The sequence below is a fragment of the Anser brachyrhynchus genome (genome assembly GCF_964034855.1).
Source record: "Anser brachyrhynchus genome assembly, chromosome: 14".
In the NCBI taxonomy this organism is placed as follows: domain Eukaryota; kingdom Metazoa; phylum Chordata; class Aves; order Anseriformes; family Anatidae; genus Anser; species Anser brachyrhynchus.
This window is the reverse complement of record NC_137709.1, coordinates 13162612-13185366: the sequence shown is the minus strand read 5'-3', so window position 1 is coordinate 13185366 and position 22755 is coordinate 13162612. Positions and strand designations below refer to the sequence as shown.

Genomic DNA, 22755 nt, shown 5'->3' with positions numbered 1-22755 from the left:
TGTGATCAGAAACTCACGTAATCATGAAATTGGTGATGTGATTAAGTATAAATTTTCATAAGTAAGAAATGGGTACGTATTTGAAGTACTGGTGAATAGAAATGTGTTAAAAAACGCATTACATTTGGGTCATGCGTGAGCCTGCACCCACCTCTGTCGGCAGGCAGCCCGATTCCATGTCTATTGCTGGCGGGGGGCTCCTGCCCGCTGCTTGCTGTCTGCCTCCGGGTTTGCTTCAACTGCCTTGCAACAGGAGATGGCAGAGTTCCCAACCGGCAGCGTGGCACGCCTGTGTGAGAAATAGATATGCTTCATATTCTCTTTACCCTAGTGGTTTCCTTCAGAAGTATGAATATTGCTGCCCCTGTGCTCATTCCAGCTGAACTGTGTACTTTAATGTTTATTTCTTAGTTCCATAGGCACAGAAATTCTTGGTGATTCTGGCAATTGGTCTCTTTCCAGAGTATGGTTTTCCCGTTGCTGGTAATTCTTGTTATGAACTCATAGTTCTTGTTCAGTATAATCCCTGTTTTATGCGTGGCCGGCTGCAAGTTTCAGCTCCGAGTGGGGTTTTTCAGCAGATGTGGAATTGTTTTCTCTTCCGTCAGCATAGGAGCCTGCTCTAACTACCAAATTTCTTTTGGCTTTCCATGGCTTTTATTTTTTTTTTGCAGTGTCATATATGGGACACACCCTTTATCCTTTTCACCCCAGATTTGTCCTTATACCTTAATTACCAGGTCATTTAGTTGTCTGTTTTGGTAAATGTATCTGTGTGAAGCAAAGGATGTTATGATTGTTTCATGTTAACAGACTGGTATCTCCTAGGCTACTAAGTTTGTCTGGGGATGAAGACTGCATGCACGATAGAAATATCGGCATTTTCACTCTATAATCTCGCCTTAATTTTCTCTCTTATCAAGGTGGTATCAGTAATTAATGCCCCCAGAAAATTCAGCTGTGTTTGCTGGTATCATTTCATCCAAGATCTCCCAGCTAATCACGGCGTTATCGTTGCTGTTAGTCCTCGTTTTCTTTCAAGTCCCCAGCTGTTCGGTGCGCGATACTCTGTCTTTTCTGCAACTGGCGAGTCAATAGCAGCGCTAATCTGTTTTGATTCATATCATGAGGATGCCACAGGAGCTGGAACAACTTCAGTTGTGCGGTTGCTGCGCATTTATTGCTTTTCCTCTGGAGAAGGAAAATAGCTGTATGAAGAGTAGATGAGAGGGAAGCTCTGAGAGATGAGGAAGGGGCCTGTGCAGAGCGAGAATAAAGCGGAGATAGCAAGGTGCGGAGCAAGCGGAGCAAGGGGCAGAGATGTGGGGTAAGGTGGCTAAAGGAGTGTGTGTGGAAGAGAAGTGACTGGAGCTGTGCAGGCAGGACGGCGTGTCCCGCGTGAGGGCTGCTCCCTGCATCTTTTCAGGTCAGCTCCTTTGCGTCCTTGCAGCTGGCAGTGAGAGAGTGGAAAGGACACGGAGAATGACGAGGTGATAAGCCATGAGGAATTGCTGCAGGTCCAGAGCGCCCTGCTGCAGCTTTTCTGATAGCTGGTGGTGGGATTTTGTTCCGTGCTCCCAAGGGTGCTGAGGGAACCGGCTGATGTCATTGCTGGGCCGCTTTGGAAGGTCGTGGTGATCAGGGAGAGGTTTCTGATGATTAAAAAAGGGCAAACTTCATACATGCATTCAGGAAAGGTGGGAAGAAGGATTGGGCAGTTATAAAACAGGCAATGTAACCTCGCTCTCTGGATGGTGATGGCACGCCTTCTGGAAACTGTCAGCATGTGGAGGAGAGGAAGGTGATTGCGGGCAGCCAGCGTGGGTTTGACAAGGGCAAACCGTGCCTCTCCGGCCCAATTGCCATCTGTTATGAGACAGGCTCAGCGAACAAGGGGAGAGCCGTGGGTGTTGTTTACCTTGACTTTAGCAAGGCCTTTGACATTGTCTCCCATAGTATCATCGTATCAAATTGGTGAGGTATGGACTGGATAAATGGACTATAAATCGGATGGGAAATTGCCTGAATTGCTGAGCTCCAATGATGGAGATCAGTGGGCTAGCACACAGAGTGTACCTGAAGAGGCTGAGAGAACTGGATTTGTTATCACATAATAATTTTGAGAAAATACTTTGCTCTTTAAGGAATATATTTATTTTGGTGCAAGGAGGAAAACATACTGGTTGTAGAAGGCAATTTAACCTCCTCGAATTTCAATGTTTGTTTTTATTACCAATTCTCAGGCCTTACAAAAGCCTTGGAATTGAAACCACTCTTTTATTCATTGGTTTAAACACTCATTAATGGCAGTCCCCTATTAAAGTCCAGGCAAAACCCACTTATCTCCAAGTTCTTCATAATGTCTTTGAGGCACTTGCCACTGGAACTTTATTTCCTGGGTGCTGGAACTGTTTCCTCATGTCTCTGCTAAGTTAGGTATTTATTTCATCTGTGTTTTCTTTTTCTGCATCTTGAGCAAAGTAACTCGGTGGAACATGTAAGCTTTGATGCACGGTTTTTCTCTAGCTGGAAATTTATGGTTTTTAAAAAAAATCATGCGACTTTGACCAAGTATACTTGAAATGCTGTAATTACAGATGATCTAGTTTCACAGCTCACAGACAAAGAAAATGTGTTTGTTTTACTTTATTAGATTTCTTATAATATGTTCATACAAAAACAAATGTGCATATACACACTCCGTCAATACTGCCAACTGCAATTTATTAAGGTTTATAAATTTATTCCACTAGGTCACTTTATTGTTAAACAGACATTGAATGCAGAATCAATGCTAAAGATGGGGAGGCTAAATTTCAAAGTAAACAATCTCATCTTTCTGTTAATAGGTTTATAAGAGACATTTTTGAGGAAATCATAATTAATCACAGACCTTGAACCTGGACTGTATTTCTCTTAATGCAGTTGTATTTTTCTAATATGAAAATAAGGGAGAGAAAGTGTCTGGGCATAAGCAGGAGCTTGCACCGCTGCTCCACTCCTCCCTGAGAGCTGCAAAGCCCCTCAGTCAGTCACCGTAATCCAGAGCTGAAACGGGGGCGCGTTTTGGGGATATATCTCGTTGCTTTGTGATGAACTCGGAGGCCCTGGGAGAATCTCTTGGTGTTGACAGCCCCTGACAGTAAATGTCACATGAATTCGGAGGGAGCTCAGAGCCTTCTGGTGACTGCTATGAGAAGAGACATCATGACAGAAAGCCTGATTGATGAGCGATGCCACGAGTAGAGGGAGCGCTGTGTGGTGATTGCCTATAATTGAATGGTCCGTGGAAGTTATTTCTGGGTTCCCTTTGAACGGTGGCACGCACTCCAGAAGTGTTTTCACATGGGAGACCTACAGATTTTAACCCTTGTACTCAGCAATTCCCTGTTAACGCCGCATTAACAGACTTTAAAACTTAATGGGCTGTTTTCACTTCAGGTCCAACGCTGGGCCATATCATAATAATTAAACAAGCGTCGACAACCAGCCATGGTCAGCCATGCAATTACCTTTAGAAATGTTTCATTGTCAGCTTTCGCCTCCTCCTCTCAGCGCTTTCTCCTTGTGGCTCAGCTCTGTGATCTGACAGCACGGAGACGTTGATTATCAAGGTTCTCCCTGATTCTGATGATGTGCTCCTGTGACACGGACTTGCCGCAGCCGGGTTAAGCACAGCAGTGATGCTTGTGGCATTAAACGGGAATGTGAGACGTTGTAGCCCCCTCACCCAGCAAAGCGTCTGCTCTCACTGACCAATTAAATTGGCTTCTCTCTCATTAAAACCCTTGTGCAGACTCTGGTATGTCACAGATCTTTAAAATCTCCATTACGATTTCCACTTTCTTCTGGGTATTTTTAGCTTATACTTGAAGAAATGATTATTGTCTCTTGCACTTAAACATATCAATTTTGGCTCCACAGACATCTCCTCTGGGCCATATTGAAAGACCTGAGCTGACTTGAACTGCTGAATCCGTAGGGAGGATTTCAACACAGCTCTAAGTGCTGGGACATTGGAGCCGTGCAAGAAGGAAGAGGGAGAGAAATTCAAGCCCTCCCCCCCTTCCCTTTGGTAAGCCAGGAGCACATCCCTTACAGATTTACTTGGTTGTGCCAATTTAATGTGATTTCTTCTGAGGGCCAGGAACCACTCAAGGAAGGCTGACAGGTTTTATCAACAGAATGGAAACTGAAGTGATAAGGTGAGAGTTATTGACCTGATAACTAACAAACAGAAAACTTCAGTGTCCCTCAAGCTAAATATTGCACTCAGCAGGTAACTAAAAGATGGCAACAGCTGTGGTCTTGTCACTGAGTGAGAGTATGTTTTCGTGTAGAGGAGCAGGAGGTGAACTGTGAAAACAAACACATTCAGTTTGCTACAGACTATTTCCCTCTATTACTTTTAATGAGAGCTAAACTCCAAAATGCACATTGGGACAATAATATTTGAGATAGTAGGAACTCTTTGTACAGCTCCTAAATTCTAGACACCAGGTTGCAATTAAAATGATTGCTTTCGTATTATTAATAGCTCACCAGTAGTTTAAGGCTGTTAGCAGGTAGGAGACCAATTGGTACTATTCGCTGCACAACTGACTGAAAAGCAGCGCTGTCCTTGAAGGAGCTAAGCTAACAACCTGAACCCACAATGCTCAAACGAGTTTGAAAAATGAGAGAAGTGTAAAAAGGTGAAAGGAGCTGTGTTAAAATGCATTGCTGTGGAGGCAACCTGGCTGGGTTGCCAGAGTCAGTTAAATGTTAGTAAATGCTGCCTAAGTATTCTGTGTTTTTTTTTTTTGTTGTGGGTGCTTTTTTTTTTTTTAATTTCTAAAATTGTAGTATGGGGAGGGCAGATGGGAAAGGAAGCGGAGGCCTCTAATGAGTGATGACTTAAAAGTAACGGGCACAAAAAGTACTGCAAGTACAGCAGTCTTTTGTTCCTCCTTTTCTCCCCATATGTTTTTTCCTGAAATCATGCTGGGATTGTCTGAAATCTGTTCCTGAAGCCTAGCTGTGGCAATTCTCACGCATGCCTTGAAATTCTCATGTGACAGAATATGAAGGCTTCAGTGGCTGAACAAAAAGCGGGTGACAGAGTTCTTGTACGATGTCCATTTCCCCGTTCAGGCACCTGGCCTGCTCAGTACAATTGGGAAAGACAAGTGGCAAGTCATTGCTTTCTGTTCAGCCTGTGCATGCTAACTTTGTTTTTCACGTGGAAGCAGTTTTGTACTTCTTATCATGTTTGTCATTCTGCCATGTGTCTTTTTCTGTTAGAGGCTTTTTTCTTTTTCTTTTTTTTTTTTTGAGGTGAGGGTACCAGAACTGCACTTGATATTCAAGAAGCAGATGCACCAGGAATTCATACAGTGACATAGTCATACTTTCCTTTCTAAAGAAGTCTGAACTTCTGATTTTTTTGACTGCTATTGAGCAGTGAGGTGATGTATTCATAGAACTAGCTATTATAACTTCAAGATGCGTTTCCTAAATTGTGCAAACTGGTTCAGAACTCCGTACTCTATGTGGAAAGTTAGTGTTGCTTTTCTCGGATAGCCAGATTGTAGTTGTCAGCACTGAAATTTATCTTACATTTTATCATGAGGCTGCTTAGTGTCATGATGTCTTTAAGTTTGTTTTTTTTCCTAGTAATTATTATCCTAACAAATTCCATTTTTATCAGAAATCTTCATTTCACCACTCCACCGTCTTTCCAGATCATTTCTGAATAAACTATAGCCTTAATGCATATCCCTGTGAGACTCCACTGATGGTCTTCTTCCACTGAGAAAACTCATCCTTTAGTCTAATCTTTGATTCTTGTATCTAATGAGTTATTTATCTCTGTGAGGTCCTTCCTTGCCTGTAGTCCACAGCTGTTTAGTTTATTTAAGAGCCTTTGATGAGAGATCACCTTAAATGTCTGAAGTTTATGGAAGCTTGGGGTGAATTGGAAACACAGGGAAAATTTCTTAGCTTGATCTCTGTTATTCGTCTGTTTTTTTGATGCCTTCAAAGAATTCCAGCAGATTTAGGAGGCTCAGATTCCTTTTTGCAAAAGCCGTGTTTACTTTTCCTTAATGTGTTAAATTTATTCATGTATACGCTAATTCTGTTCTTTACTAGAGCTCCCACCAATATGACCAGTATGGACATTAGACTTAGTGTTCTGTGGTTTCTTGAATTGCCGATGGATTTATTTTTAAAAACTCATTTCTTACTAGTTACCTTCCAGTCCTTTGATAATCGCAGCAATTTTCAGGGAAAGGTTACATACTATAGGTATTAGCTCAGACGATTCATATTTAACATTCTGTAAAAATCTTATATGAATATCATCTGCTTCCAGTGATACTTTGTTATTCGTTTTGTCTGGTTTGTGGGCTACTCTTAACAATGTTTTAAAATCAAGACAAGCCTTCTATGAATCTCTTATAAACAAGATGCTGGTCTCTGAGTTTCTCAGGATCCTCCAGGTGAATAGAGATTTAAAAAAAAGAAAGTTTTGTATTTTTTGTTATGACATTATCTTTTCTAAGTGCTTCCTTCATATCTATATAGCCCACTGGCTCCTGTAAGCGTCTTGCTCTTGATGTGTTCAAGGAGGATTTATTACAATTTTTTTATTTCTTCAGCAAACTGTTTCTAAACTCTTTTTTTCAGTCTGCGTTATTGTGCTTTTACCTTTAGTCTGCCAGAATTTATGTTCTTTTTAGTTTTCCTTTTTCAGACACAACTTCAGCTTTTTGCAGGGTACCTTTTAACTTCCAACAGCCTCCCTGATCCTGCTGTTTTATGATGCTAGCTTTTTGTTTTTCCTCTCAAGTCTTTCTTGACAGGCTATATGCATTTGCTTTGAGCCTCCAATATAGAATCCTAAAATAGTCTACCTGCCATCTGAAAACGTTTTACCTTTCTGGCTGCCACTCTGAGCATTTTTTTATTATTATTTTTATTTTTTACAAATTTCCTCATTTTTTGAATTCCCCTTCTCTGGAATCAACCACAACCACTGCATTTGCTAACATTTATTTATTTATTTATTTTTCTCCAGAGTGTGCAGTCATGAATGAGATGAAAGGATTAAGTGTGTTGGCCTAGCCCGGTGTCTGGGAAGGATGGAAAGATCAGCCACTACAATTTCAACCTTAAGTGTGAACAGGTGAGGAAGTGGATTGCTGGGGCTGGAGGCTGCAAGAATTCATAGAATCATAGAAAGAATTGTATGAATTGTGGGCTTGGGTTGGAAGGGACCTTAAAGATCGTCTAACTCCAACCCCCCTGCCATGGGCAGGGATGCCACCTATTATGTCCTGTTGGCCAAGGCCCCATCCAGCCTGGCCTTGAGCACCTCCAGGGATGGGGCATCCACAACATCACTTGGCAACCTGTGCTAGTGCCTCACCAACCTTACAGTGAAGAATTTCCTCCTAACGTCTAGTCTAAATCTATCCTCTTTTAGTTTAAGACCATTCCCCCTTATCCTATCATTATCTACCTGAGTTAAGAGTCCTTCTCCATCTTTTTTATAAGACCCTTTTGAGTACTGAAAGGCTGCAAAGAGGTCACCCCGGAGCCTTCTCTTCTCCGGGCTGAACATCCCCAGCTCTCTCAGCCTTTCTTCGTAGGAGAGGTGCTCCAGCCTCTGATCATCTTTGTAGCCCTTCTCTGGACTCACTCGAACAGGTCCACATCTTTCTTGTGCTCCTGCTCTGGAACATCAGCTTCCTTCTCCCACCTACAACAATTAAAATTCCAGCGAACTGGAAAAAAAGCCATCTGGGCTGATTTGTTACCACACCACTGAAGTCGCACACTAACTATCCGGAGTGTTCTGGAGTGGAGGCTGTTTCCACTATGCTGGTGAGAACCAGAATGAGGTAGCAGAGAGTCACGCAGACAATGTCCAATTCTCCCATGAACTGACATACGAGTGAGCTGGTGTGCCAAGAAGTCTGGAAGGACAGTGTGTGAACACAAGTAGTCCGTCACTGGGATAATGTCAGAGAAGCTAGGGCTTGGATTACGTCATGACTTTGGTTTGCAGATAACAAAATCCTGGATAAGGCCTGACAGCGAAAGGAGGAAGACCGCAGGTGGCAGAGGCTGGTATGCTAGCTGATTCTTTTTGGGTCTCTCCAATTGCACCTTGCAGTGAGCAGTAGCTGCTTACTAACAGCTCCGAAGCTGCTCTGGAACTGGCGGGGGACAAGCAGTCTTTGCCAAGCAGGTGCCGCACATCAGCGTGTGACTAAAGCTTGCTTACCAGTGAAAAGCATTTGCTTGGAGGTTGAAAGGCACCACCACTCAGCTGCTGCGAAATACATTTAAAGCCAGGGTGAACCAAACAACACCAGTTACAGTGCCACTGCTGACTAGCATTGACTGCTTAGCAACAGGGAGAGTGATATGGATACAGATGAATTGACTGTTTTCTGAGCAAGCTGGGTAGGAGCAGAAGTAATTAGCTGCTAGCTGATGAAAAGGCATGCTTAATTATTAGTATAATTATAGATATAATAGACCAGGAATTATTCAGTAAAAGTAGGAAAACCAATACATTACAAAGAAGGTAATCAGAATGGAAGAGAAAATGTGTGAATTCTTGAGAAGAAGATGTAAAGAATTAAGATGATAAACCTGGAATCTTTTGGATTTCCACCCTCTGACGTTATCTACTCAGTTTAACAATGGTGTAAGGATATACAGAGCTAGCAAGGCGTGTGGCTTGCATTATATCTGTCTTTATGTACTGTTGATTTAACTGATTGTATGCCAGTGAAGTTGAGCTATATTTTCATAAATTTCAGAACCTGCACAATTTTGTGAGGGTCTTTGTTCTCCTTTCGGCAATATTATAGCACAACCACTTAATTTGGTCAGACCTGTGGGATGCTGAGCTATAGCTGGTTCTGATCAGTATTGGTAATTGATTATAATTTAGATAAGGCAGCAATGCTTTCCCTTGGCATCTGAAGTAAGTAATTGCTCCTAAGAAGCAGTCATGTCAGTCAGCTGCTCTGCCTGTTTTCTGTGCAGTGGCAGAGACATTAGTAATACATTCTTGAAATAGGATGTGTAATCACTGAAATGGATAATCTGGATAAAATTTCAAATACATATCTTCTGCTGTCAGAATGTAGATGTTGCTGGTTCTGTTCTTGTACTGGGGAGTAGGCCAGATACTCATGGCAGCAGCCGTGGTCTGGTGTCTTCTATCAGAACCTGGAACTGAGAGGCATCAGATTATGACAATGTTAGAAAAAAAATGCAGATGCTATAGATGACGGAGGAATGGGAGACTGTCACCAGCTGCTCTAATCTGGCCTCTATGAGAATGAAAGTAGTAGTGCCAAATGCTTATAAACCCTTTTACCCACTGCACTGGTTAGAAAGGAAAATTAAGATACAAAGATTTTATTGAACTACTATTTGAGGACTAATTATTAAAATGGCTTTTGATTAATGAGTTGCAAGTCCAGCTGGTTTGACAAATAGCATTTTGATAAGGAATTTGTAAGATGGATAGTCTTAAGATGGTGAGTTGAAGGTATCACGCCGTAACCCTAATGATGATGTTAATGCAGAAATGATGTAAATGTGCATGAGCAATTACTGTATCACTAGGGTACATCAGGACAAATTGAGTACAGACAAACTCTAATCAGCATCAGCTGAGCGCAGAATCATTGAAGAATGAAGCTGGAAGAAATCTCAGCAGATCACTTAGTCCGTCTCCTTCCACAACAGAATCGGATCTGCTTACAACATTCTCGGCATATGAAGAACTGTTGTTTATCTTCCATTTTGTGGCAGACATTTGTCTGCTACAGGACTGTTACTGCACCTATCCTGACTCTGTCCTGACTTAATCAGGACTGTTATTGCCTCTCTCCTCAGTCTTCTCTCTTCTGAGCACCTCCTGTTCTCGGTCTTTTGATTCAGGTCATGTTTTCCAGACCTCTAACCTTTGTTGTTATTCTTGCTGCTTGGCCTGTCAACCTTTTTTGAGGAGCAGTACCCAAGACTGGACATGCCTCTGCACTGAGGCGTTACTAATATTGAGTACAGCAAAAGAACCTGCAAGATGTCTTGCAGGTAATTCTTCTGTTAATGTATTTGTGCAGTGTTTTCTCATCGCTCAAGAGGATGACCCCTGTTCAGCTTGTGATCTATCAGAACCTTCAGATTTTTTTTTTCAGACTGCTTTCTGCCCATCTGATGTCTGTCTTGTATTTGTGCACCGTACTCCTGCCTAAGTTAAAATGCTACGCTTATTACAATTGAGATGACTCCTATTTTTATAGACAACTTGTCCAAGTTGTCAAAAGTTTTTAATACTTCTGTCCCCCATGTGTGTGTAGCCAGTCTTCACAGATTTAATCTTGGCAGATTTAATAAACACACAGTCCATTTCCTCATCCAGGCTATCAATAAAATATTGAATGGAACTGATGAACAGCTGAGTAGCCATTCCATTTGTACTTTAAATTTCACGGTGAACCATTGGAAACTGCTCTCAGAGTGTGGATTCCAACCAGATTTGTGTCATGTCCTCCACCTGGGCATTCTTGTACTAGCATCTCATGTTGGATAAAGTTAGAAGTCTCAGTAGCATTGAGGTATGTGGTATCTGCTGCTTCTTCCCTATCTGCAAGATCTTACCCTTCAGAGAGGAAAATTAGACAGAATCTGCTTGATTTCTTCACAAGGAGCTCATGTTGACAAGTACTCATCTCCTTATTAGTTTCCATGTGCTTAGAAATCATTCAGATGGTTCTTGTGTTTTTCTTTTCCTAGAAATTAAATCTCTCGGTATCTTAGTTACTCTGCTTGACTTGCAGAATATAACTGCTAGTGGTTCAAGTTGCTTGAAATGTAAGAATTTTGAGGACAGTTGTGACGACAATGATACAGACTTCTCACCAGTAGAAACCCTGTGCCAAATGTGAAATTCCTGTGCTGAAGCACAGAGACACAAAAGGTTCTTGAGAGAATGGTGAAAGGAGTGTTTTAGTAACAAAAAAAAATCATTTGGAGAAATTATTGTGCAAATTCGGTTTAACTTGAAAAAGAAATTTCAGGTTAGCTTGGGAGTATTCTGAACAGTTTGAAATACAAGTCTGAACAGTCTTGTAGAAATATGATCAGGGTCATGCAAAAGAAGTTGGGAAACCTTAAATTTAGGCTGTGCTAACTTCTTTGCGTATATCAGATTGGTAGTGAACATCTAAGAAAATAGAAATAGAGATTAGACTAAATTTCATAACCTTTTAACCCAGAAAGCCTGGATCTCTTCAGTAAAGTGTTTTCTGAACTCTAATATATGCTCAGTGTTGACACGGGCTTATTCACAGAAGAGGATGACCTTTGCACAGCTCAATGGTAAGTGTGTGTGTGATGAGTTTTAGTATCTTCTGTTCAGTGCACCTACCTGACTGTAGGTTTGATCTGACCAAAACAAAGTATTAGGCTTTGTCTCAAAGCACTTCTGCTGGAGTGTTTGATACTGTGCACACAGGAAGTGTATACACATTTACATGAACGCTCCAGTATATCAGTCAAACAAGAAATGTGCATTGCGTTGGTATGAACCCTTTGCTGGATTTCAGAAACTTATTTTGCCTGAATTTAGTATTCTAAAGGTCAAAAAACATCCCCCAGCAAACTCTTCATTCTTCATTAACGAGTGTTATGGTCAGTACCATTTCTCTGTGCATTTTGTTATGTAGAATTATCATGGTTGTGCCTTGAAACGTTTGGAATATGTAACTGCTGGCAGAGGAGGGAAATCTGAAGTGTCATTCAAGTCCCAGAATATAGGCAGATGCATTCCATTTTGGGGACAGGAATTTTGAAGTGTGTGGGGGACCTGCTATGACTCTATCCTCTTTCGTCCCTTTTTTCACGATCTTCAGCAGTATAGATTCCCATCTACTTCCCAGTTTTTTAAGCTTGAGAAGCTGCAGAAGTACTTTAGAAATCACTGGTGTGTGAAAATTGTTCTTGCGTTCTGGCATCCTTTGGTTTTGTGTGTGCCCTCCACAGGCAGGTACTCAGTGTGAGGCTGGAAATGTTCTTGGTGATGAAGCTGAGACACACGGGAATTTACTGAGGGCAGGGGTGAAAAGTGAATCAGTATGGATTTTGTAACAGAGAGGTGAGTCATTTTTTTAATAGTGAGGACTTCTGCATATTACCTCTAGGTGAGTTCTATTACAAGGCAGCTGTTAACATATTGCTGTGAATTGGCTTGGAAAAAAATTAAAATTGCAAAAGCACACAAATTTTAGATAGACAGAAATAATCATGACAATAAAAATGGTTGAAAGAACAGAGCTACAGCAACAAGGTATCATTTCTTAAATAAATGGGTAGCTAGGAGAGGGTGTAGGGAGACATGCTGCTTGGAGATCACAGAGGCACCTAGGCTTGACAGTTTCTATGACTGCATGAAACTGAGAAACACAGCCAAACCCCCGCTCTCTCCTAGCGTGTTATACTGCACAGCAATCAGGTTTAGTAACACATTGCTGAGAGAGACTCCCACTATTTAGTATTCATTATAGATGGCATTTTTCAGATTGCATCGCAGCAGTGTAAACAAGTGGTGCTGGAGGAGGAGTGGAGAACAGCATTTCTCCAAGTTCTTATTTATTTGTTGTTGATATTCACTGAGCTACACAAACTTGTGGTACCGCCAATTTTGGGAAAGGAAAGTAACTCTCAAAACACCAGCATTTTCCAACACTCTTGCAGGAGACCAACACTGCAGGAGGCAAAACACAGTTCCTGCAGGTGGACATGCATGTGGCTTCCTTGTGAGGCTGAAACATCTGGTACATCTCGTTCTGTGAGTTGTTGTGGAGCTGCAGGCCTGCCTGGGTGCTGCCAGCTGCCTGATCTGTATTCCCATTTACACCATGCTTTGTACCCCTTGTCTGCATGAGGAAGGAGCCTGTCCCTGCAGATGGGGTGCTACTGTGCTGGACATCCACAGCTGCGAGCAGAAAGCTTCCTGGACAGGCTGGTATTCTGAGGGCGACCAGTATCCGCAGGATACTGAGTCTGACCAGCTGCTGACGTGTCCAACTCTGGGACAACGCCAGCTGATGCCATAGCACCCAAAGAGCTATGCCCCCTGTGTGCTTGCCCTGCTTTGCAGGGAGAGGTGCATGGCCACTCTGCATCCCATGGAGGTTTGCCCACTCTTAGCTGTGTTTTGTTTGTTTGTTTTGGGGGTTTTTTGTTTGTTTGTTTGTTTTCTGACAGCATTTTTTTTTCCAGGTCAGCTGGACACCAGCCACTCAGAAAGCAACACAGCTTTGCTGTCATCCATAAATCATTAATTCCTGTAGGCCACAAAGGTGCAGTCCTCTCTATCCTTCCCTCTCCAGCTGGAGGTGTTCTGTTTCCTCCAAAGTGTCTCCGCTTTTGAAACACCTCGGTGGATGGATACCTATCTTTTTTTTTTCTTTTTTTTTTTTTTGAGCATTAATGACAGATTGTCTTAAGGAGGGGGGGTATTTGATTACTCCCACAACTACTTCACAGTAATACTTAACTTAAAACTGGGATCTGCTCAAAAGTGTGTGAGCTTCCTAAAAGGAAATTAAAAGCAGCTGTTATAAGCATGCAGAAGATGAGAAACTAGATGAAAATATCCTATCTGAAGCTCAGAGCAATATATCACTAAGTGGAATAATTCTGCAAGGGACCAAAAAGACAATATTCGAACAGTCAAGTAGAAGAGAGTATTCAAAATCTTGGAGTTCTGAGCAAATAAAGAAACTATTAAAAACAAAACAAAACAAAAAATACCAACACACACACAAAACACCAGAAGCCACCAACACAAAACATAAACTGTCGAGCTAAACCTGAAGGGCAGTCAAGGGAAAACTTTAAAGAAAAACTCAGTAAAGGAATAATAAAAACTGCTAGTAAAAATATTTTCAAAATTACCAGAATCAGGTACTTTTCCAGAGGTTTGTGATTTACTGTAAGAGAGGAAAAGTACTGAAAAGCAAACCTTTGTTGGTGCTCACTGTGGTTGAGGTAAGTTACTCTCCTGTGAGAGTCAAACTTATGGGGACAAGTGTAAGGAACTGTCTCAAATTAAATGGTGTTAAAATGCATTTTAGGACTAATTGATAAGATGAAGAGTCAGAAAGTGCCCAGACCATATGGTATTCACTCAAGAGCTCCGAAGGAAAACAAATATGCAATTATGGAGCTACTATAGTTTGTAACCTGTCACTTAAATCAGTCTCCCTGCAGGAAGGATGGAAGATGGTAAATGTGTCAACAGTCTCCGAGAAGGTCCCCAGGAGTGAAGTGGAGAACTGCAGACCGTCACATTGGAGTCTCTACTGAGCAAGTGAGTGAAAATTATAAGAATAAAATGCACAAATGGATAAAACCTGATGTATTAGGGAAAGCTTTTCTAGTGAGAAACCACAATTTACAAAACCATTGTGAAATCCATTGTAAGGCTACTAAAGATGCAGGTAGGATGATGTAGTTACACCAGCATGAGAAATGCTCTGGTGGATCAGACTAGTGGTCCATTTGCCTGGACTGCCCACCTCTCATACCTATGGCCACAATTGTATAAGCCTTACTCATATTCCCCTCGTTGTCTTCTCTCCAAACTGAGAAGCCCTTTTAATGTCTCTTCTAAAGCAAGAACTAGGAATCAATTTAATCTGGCTTATGTTTCTTCACAAAACTTGTAATTAAGCTGTAAAATCCTTTGCTGTGGGTTATTATGGGTGCTCAAAGTTTACTTGTGCTCTGGGGGTAGCAGGAAAAGTTAATGGGGAGAAATTAAGTTAAAGCATAACCTGTTAAATAGTAAAACCAAAGACAGCAGCTCAAAAAATCCAAAGGCACGTTGGGAAACGGAATAATGTTCCAAGAAAGCATCACTGTATTCTCAGTGTGTTCTTAAACTCATTCTTCAGGCATTTGTATTGAAAGCCAGGCACTGTAGTAGGGGAACCTTCAGTCTGACCCAGAGCAGGCTTTCTTGTGCTTTGTTATGTTCTGTCAAAAGAAAATGAAATGTAGCTGTGCATGTAAACACTTCTGATGGTAATGGTGAACACTGAACTCATCTCCCCACTATACAAGCAAGCGATGAATTTTTATTTGAATGCTAATGAAGATCTCACCAAGATGCTGCTAGGTCTCATCTAGCAATATAGAGAGAAAAGCTACATGGTGGAAGTGAGCAAAGGATCTTTATGAAAGCATGAAAATGTGTTGTGAATATTGATGTCGTTAGCCACTCACAGGTCAAAAGTATACTTAAATCTACTGACGTAATTTGAAATAGGTAACTAAGTATTAAGAAGAACATTTTCATACAATGAATCCATCTGTTATGCTCTAAAGGGAAAAGCTGTTATTTCATATATCCCCTTAACTCCAAACAATCCAGGCTTTATAGTCAAAAAACAGATCTTCCTACAGTGATCTAATATATCCTAGATCTCTTTTGGTTTTTGGATCAGAGCTGAGGCAAGCTTCTTTTACAAATTTGTGCTGCAGTCTACTAAAAGAGCTGTTCCCTGCCAGGAGAATATTACATACAGTTCTGAGAAAAATGAACAGAGTCAGCTTGTTTGAGAGCTAACTGATGCTTACTCACAACACTGATAAGCCTGACATTTACTGAGAAGTGCCACAATTTTCAGTCCAATGAAAAATCCCAAGAGGATGGTTTGTGTTTTTTTTTTTTTTTTCAGTGATGCTTCACATTCTATTGACTCAGGATAAGCTGGAGTTTTCTGAAGTATTTTAGTCAAAAAAAATAATGGAGCCCAACTCCTCCGCTTGAATTACATACAGATGTACTAGTCTTCCTTGGCACATTTGTTAATGATTGTGGTATGTTTAATGATGCTCTACAAGTCGTCTGTGCCTTGTGTGTCATATTTCATTCCTGTAGTGTATTAAAAGCACTTACATGAGAGTTCTTGGTGACTTGATTGCAATTACAAAAATTATACTCGGAATGATGTCACTGAGCACCTTTACATAAAAGCTAAAACTTGTAGTGAGATACCTGTTTGTGATAGTAGGCAGTGTTCTGGCTCTTATTCTAGTCTCTGCATCTTAGTCTGTGATTTGGCTTTATGTAGCATCCATAATACATGGCCATATAGGATTCTTCTGGAATAAGCCCTGCGTGAAAAAGACTGTCAAAAGGCTTTCAAATGTTCAAGTAGATTATGTTAAGCATTTCCCTTTTGATCATTATTATAAAGATGTTTTCAAATAATTCTAAAATTTTAGTGATGCAAAACTTTCATTACAGACACTGTGATAATTGGCTCCTACAATATCATGTTCCTTATCTAGGAATTCCATTATTCTATTTTTAATTATCATTTTGACCAACTTTCAATGTGCAGAGCTGTTTCGCTGGCTCATGTTATATCCTTTTAAAATAGGCAAGTAACCCAAATAGTGGCTGAGAATTTTCTGACAAAATTAATTTTCGGGAAAAAATATTCTTATTTATCAAAACCTGAACTTTTCGTGGGAACATATGTTCCAGATGTCAAAAGTTTCAAAATCCATCACTTCAGGGGCTAGTTTGTTCCCAAATTTAATCATCAATGCTGTTAAAAAAAAAAAAAAAAGAAAAAAAAAAAGCGTGTTTCATTTCTGGTTTGAATCACTTTCATTTTTCAGCCCTTAGTCTTTCTTCTGTCTCTGCTAGATTAAAAAGTGTTGGTTGATATTTTCCCCTTGTGAAGGTATTTATTGAATCACCCCACAATTGAGCTGTTTAAGTTTCTCAGTTACACGTTCTTCTCTTCTCATATGCTTCTTATGGCTCTTTTCTGCCCCCAATCTAATCTTTCAATAGCTTTAAATGTGAACATCAGAATTAGATATAATAGTGGTTTCAGTGGTGCTGTACCCGGAGGTTGAGCTGATTCCTTACTTCTAATCACTTCTCCCGTTTTATCACGCTTTTACCTTGAGCATTTGTGGTGAGTTCCTTGTCCACTAAGACCACCTAAGTCATAACCATTGTACTCAAGACACAATTTTCTGTTCTGTAAGAGCAGCCCATATTCTCTGTTGGTCCATCAACTGACTGCCTTTTCATGAAAATACTCCCTTCATATCTTGCATAATATTTAAGCAGAGAGCAGCCTCTCTTCTTGAATGTTCTGGATCTAGTAGTTCTGAAAAGCAGTCATGCTGTGTTTCTGTAAATTTGTTCTCTAACCTTTTATTCCTTTGTAACATTATGTTGATTTATTTATGAATAATAGAGGTCCTCATGTTTAGTATTTCACCTCTCAGCATTAAGCATTTAGTCTTCTTTCTCTGGTGACTGATGAGATAACCCTACATATATTTACATTCTTACAGCTCAGTTGGTACAGCCAGTTTCAGTCTATAGCCTTTTCCATTAAAAATTTTAGTTTTGCTAGATTTCTTACAACATTTTTTTTAATAAAATAAATTATTTCACTTTTATGACTTATACTTTCTTTTGCATAGCTTATGACCATGCACTACGGTATAACATCAGTTTTGTCATTGTATTTTACTGTGTTCTGCTGTGTCAAGATCTGATTTTATTACCTGTGTTAACCTAGCTTTTTATTATTAGTAGTGGTATTAGTATTGATTTATATACACACACTTATAATTCTTAATTAGGGGGGCACCTTTGTTTAACGTCTTAGTCTGATGTCATCCTGATATAATACAATTCCACTTATGAACTGTTCTGTGCTAAGCTTTTTCTCTGAAGTAGCTGGATACACAAAGTATTTTTGTTTTACCAACCCTTAGCAATCTGTTTGCCTTAGCTCATGACAGATTTCCCCCAGCTCCCGCTTAATTAAACACATCATATATATTTTGCTTGTGGAAAGTCTGATTTTGCTTTTGACTTTTGATGGAGACCCTCACCTCCGGATAGTGTTGTCTTCTCCTCAGCCTAATTGGAGTTGTGTGTATAACTGGAAGGATTTCAGAGAAACTGTCAACAGTACCCTAGGGCTAAATCTTCTAGCCAGCAGACTGCCTTTGCCTTCCAGGATCCTTAGCTTGCATTTCCCTTTAAAATTTGTGACATGTAGGAGGACCTCATGCTCCTCCCCAGCACTTTCTAGCATCCACATAGGTGTCTCATAAAAGACCCCTTCATGTTCTGCCTACAAGTCAGCAAATCTCTGTCATTGCATCCATGGCTGCTGTTGCTCCTGGTATTTAAATTTATATCAGTGCAGTAGACAAAACGTTCTCAACTAAAAATGCATTTTGAAATACAGCCTTCCTAGCGTTGTCAGCTTGCTTTTCCTCAGCTGGAAGGCAGCTTCCTGCTAGGATGTGCTGTGCTGAATGTGCATTGTGAGAGGAGCCTGAGCCTCCTTGAAGGGGAGATAAGAGCAGCTAATCTGAGCTTGGCCTACTCCCTGATGTCCTTTTAGACTGTGTTTGTGTATTATATTTGTTCTCTCTTTGCTCCTCCAGATCAGAAGCTCTGGCCTCAAACCGCTCTGGGTATGTGATGCGATAGCCAGGTGTGCAAGGAAGACAGTAGCTGAAGCAATTGCTGAAGCATTAGTGACTATCCTGGAAGTTCTCGGAAGTGCAGGTAAGATCACTGAGCACTATACAAGGACAAACAGTTTACATTTTTGAGAAAGAGAAACCAGAAACCAGGGAATTAGAGACCACTCTTCCCAGAAGTGAGTCTGAAAAAAATATTACACGATCAATTTAAAGCAAATAGAAGATAAAAAGGAAAAAAAAGATATAGATTTACCAGGAATAAATCATGCGATCTCACTGTAATTTCCTTCTTTGAGAAAATAATGTCTAGTAGATGAAGAGGAGGCAGCAGATGGGACATATTTTGCTTTAGGAAAGCTTTTGAAACTGTTCCACATGATTCCCTCGGAAGCAGACTAAAGAAATATGGTCTATAACAGCGTGCCCAGTATTTCTGGCTGGGTGAGACACTTACCTTCTTTCTGTATAAGGGAGAGACCATATGTTGCAGCCCTTCCTCTAACACATAACTGTATTGTGAAAGCATAGAAAAGCCAGTGCTTCCTGGGGCAATGAGATTTATTGCGTATGTGCAGACAGATCCACATGCTGCCGCGAGCAGAGGCCCTAAGTGGGCTCCCAGCAAAGATGGCCTGTGGCGTATTCAAAATAGTCCACCCAGTGGGGAGCCCTCCTCTCTGTAGACTCTAGTCCAGATCCACAAAAGAGTGAGGGCATCCGTGGCCAAGTTAATTGTCTTGGCAGGGAGGATGCTGTTCATAGCTTGAGGTTCATCGTTTAGAAGGTATGTGGTACTACTGTCGTGTGGGTGGCAATGGTGCACTGTCAGACTGAGAAGTGGTTTTGACTTTAGTCCTGCTGAGGTATGTCCTGGGTCTTGATCTATCCAGTGTCTTAATTAATAGCTTATATAATTTAACAAAGAACTCACTCATAGAATTTGTGGATAAAACAAGATGCACTCTGAAAGTCAGGGTCAAACTTCTAATGATCTTGAGAAACTGGAGAGCATGATCCGCAGATAAACTATGAAATAAAGAGACAAATGCTATGTGTCACATTGATGAAGGAGCAAATAAATACCAAAATATAAAAAGGGGATAACTGACTGAGGTTAAAGCATGCTATGGCAAGATATGGGAATTAGAGAAAATCAAAAATAAAACATGAGTGATTGATCACACAAGTTTTATACTGGGAGGTATTAACAAAATATATTATTAAAATCTAGGAGTAAGTCTCATTTTCTGCAGTGCTGTTGAGGCCTTTCCTGGACCTCTGTATCCACATTTAGCGCTGGAGAGAACTGGTGTTGTGAATCATATGGATACCAACGGCAGAAGAATGAGTGGGAAAGAAATTCTGAAAGTGGAATCACGGTGTTATAAATTGTCCCAGTACCAGACAAGCAGATTCTCAGTTGTTGGTGAGATAGTTTTTACAAGAGAGAGAGGCTATATAAATCAATGTGAAACTAGATTGTAAGGTTTCAACATTCAAAAGCAATGAGGTATTTTTATAGTTGACAGTTGTGAAAACTCACTAAATAAGCAACAACACATGGTTCAAGATGGCAGCTCCTCTCCTAGAGAAATAAGCAAATTCTTGTAATTTAGAAAAAATGAAAGAACTAAAATCAATAACATTGAGGAAGGAAATAGCAAAGAATGGTCTCAGCAATTAAAGTCCAAGCTAAGCAGGCGCCATGAAGAATGGGCAACTAATCAATAAAAAATATAGAAATATACCTATACAAATACTGTGAGTCCGAAGCCCTAAATGAGGTGAACTAGAATGTCTGGTTTGAAGGGAGGTTATTGACATAATTAATGCCTCAGAAACTTGGCAGAAGGGTGGGAAGCTGTAATAGGGAACAAATGTAGAGGAAGGATGGAAAGGGGCACATTAGTGGTGAAGCAGTGGAGAGTATGAGGAATTGTCCCTAAATGAAGTTTCAGTAGGGGACATTTTGGAACAAATCAATAAAATGAACAGTAAGAAGGCACCAAGATAAGATGATACTCAGTCTAGAGTTCTGAAAGACCTCTAACACTAGATTGAGAGAAAGCTAAATGTAGCATGAAGAGTGTCATTTAAATAGACCACATTGCAAGAAGAATGGAAAGTGGCAAATGTGTCTTCAGCCTTGAGAAAAAGGACTCCAGGACTAATGTGGAAAACCATAGATCAGGAGATCTCACTTCCAAACTGAGTAAGTGGGTACAAACTACAATAATAAAGAAGAGAATCAGTAGACAATTTCATAAATGTGATTTATTTGGAAAAAGTCATTACAGTTCTTGCAGAAGGAGACCATGTTTCATAAATCTATTTGAAATCTTTGAAGATGTCAACAAGCTTGTAGGTAAGGCTGATCTAGTTGATGTAGTATGTAAGGACTTCCAAACAAATGTCAATAAGTCTTTCTGCAAAGACTCTTAAAGTAGTTATGCTGAGATAATAAGGTGTTCTCTTGTAGGTAAATAAGACAGAGACAAAATGGGACAAAAAGTGGGAGAAAAGATTAATGTTCTCACTGGAAGGAGCACTATGGTTTAGTCATGCAACTGTTAGAGTTAGGCCCTGTGCTTTTTAATATCCTTAAATGGTTTGGAAAGGAAGGTGAATATTGCTGTGACAAGGTTTGTGAATGATACAAAAAGAACTGAGGCAAATTTAACCCTGAGAAGAGAGGCAGTTGGTTCTCGTGGTAGTGAGTGACTGTGTCAGAAATGGCATGTGAATGTCAATGTTAATAAATGCAAAGTAGTTTGTCTGGGAATATACATATTCAATCATGTATTATTCAGTTAGGGATTGAACATTAAGTTATTATCACTCAGAAATAGAATTGCTGCAGGATAGCTCTATGAAAGCACTGATGCAATGACCAGCAGCAATCAAAAATTCAAACTGAATGACAAATTTTTAGAAAAGGAAAAAAGGAGAAGAAAAACATGATTATATGATTATGTCACTATATAAATGTTTGGCAAACCCACATATTGATTAATATGTGCAGTTCTGTTCATCCTGTCTCATAAAGGATAAAATAGAGCTAAAAATGATGGGTGGGAGTTATTTAGCTCAGAGATCTAGACACCTAAATTTAGGTTTCTATCTGTAGGTGTCAATCTATGAGGTAGATATCCAAACTCCACCACTAAATCAAAGTGTTTTAATCTGAATTCCACCCACAGAGAGTATATAAGAAAGACAGAATGGTTTTCATATCAGGACAGAGAAAATAGTTAGACATGGGACAGAGATCTTGAAATCTTCTACCTAGATAGGAAACAATGAAGAGGAGATAGCTATTATTTTTCAGAATAGGAGAAGTAAAGGATATCCGATGAAATTATTAGGCATCAGGTCTAAACCAGAAAGTTATACTTTCTCATATAACATATTATTAAATTGTAGAACTTATTGCCGGAGGCTGTTGTGTAGGTCAAAAGTATAAATGAATTAAAAATTTCTGGAAGGCTGATGGGAAGCCGGTGTCCTGCCAAACAGAATTATAAAGGCTCATTCAACTGTCAGAAGCAATAGAGGCCCTGACCTTCCTGTTCCAGGTAGAGGTACATGGGAAGGTCTCTGATGCAGCTAGGTAGGACAATGAAGGCAGTTGCTAGGTCAGAACAGAGACCAGGAGTGAGAAACTAGTCCGCACCACAGCAACATCTCTTCTTGTGGTCACTGGGACACCATGAAGGGGCATCCACAACTTGTGTCTCAGAAATAGAAAGTGTGGGGTACCCAGCCTAGGCTTTGGGGGGAGGAGGGAGAAAGGAACGTGCTGCTTGAAATCTTGTGCAGAAATTTTAAAAAACAAGGTAGGCTAATGATAGCCGTAGAACTAGCCATTGGCATAGGTAATGTCCAGAACTTGGAAACAAGAAGCAGTGTTCATAGTTCATGGTCATCAGCACCTCGGAGTTGACTGAGTCAAGAAAATACTACAAGCTTACCAGCAGTACTGCACTTCCCAGTGCTTGCAGCTGGTTACTGTCCTGCCTGGGGTTTGAAACTGAGGTACTAGATTTCAGGTACTGCATCTGGTTTTTACTGGAGCAATGCTCCTGTGGTTTTTGAAGACTCGAATTGCTAACAACCACATTCAGCTCAGCTTATCTTGCTTGGTCCAGGCTCCCTGGGTTTCACAGTTGGCACTGAAATTGCAGATAGGATCCTGAA

At 40.4% G+C, this 22755-nt stretch overlaps 1 long non-coding RNA gene across 33 annotated transcripts in view; it reads left to right on the top strand.

Annotated features, from left to right (window-relative positions):
* Nucleotides 1-22755, top strand: part of LOC308177688 — a 63753-nt gene that overhangs the window by 1592 nt on the left and 39406 nt on the right. For 24 of the 33 annotated variants that reach the window (XR_013939305.1, XR_013939306.1, XR_013939314.1 and 21 more), the window contains 5 exons: nucleotides 3925-4075; nucleotides 7061-7168; nucleotides 10433-10628; nucleotides 11289-14386; nucleotides 18517-18640. This is a non-coding gene — a long non-coding RNA (uncharacterized lncRNA). Of the gene's footprint in view, nucleotides 1-7; nucleotides 3803-3924; nucleotides 4076-7060; nucleotides 7169-7539; nucleotides 10629-11288; nucleotides 14387-18516; nucleotides 18641-22755 lie in introns of those variants that run through there. The other 9 variants (XR_013939322.1, XR_013939323.1, XR_013939324.1 and 6 more) reach the window with 9 other exon arrangements.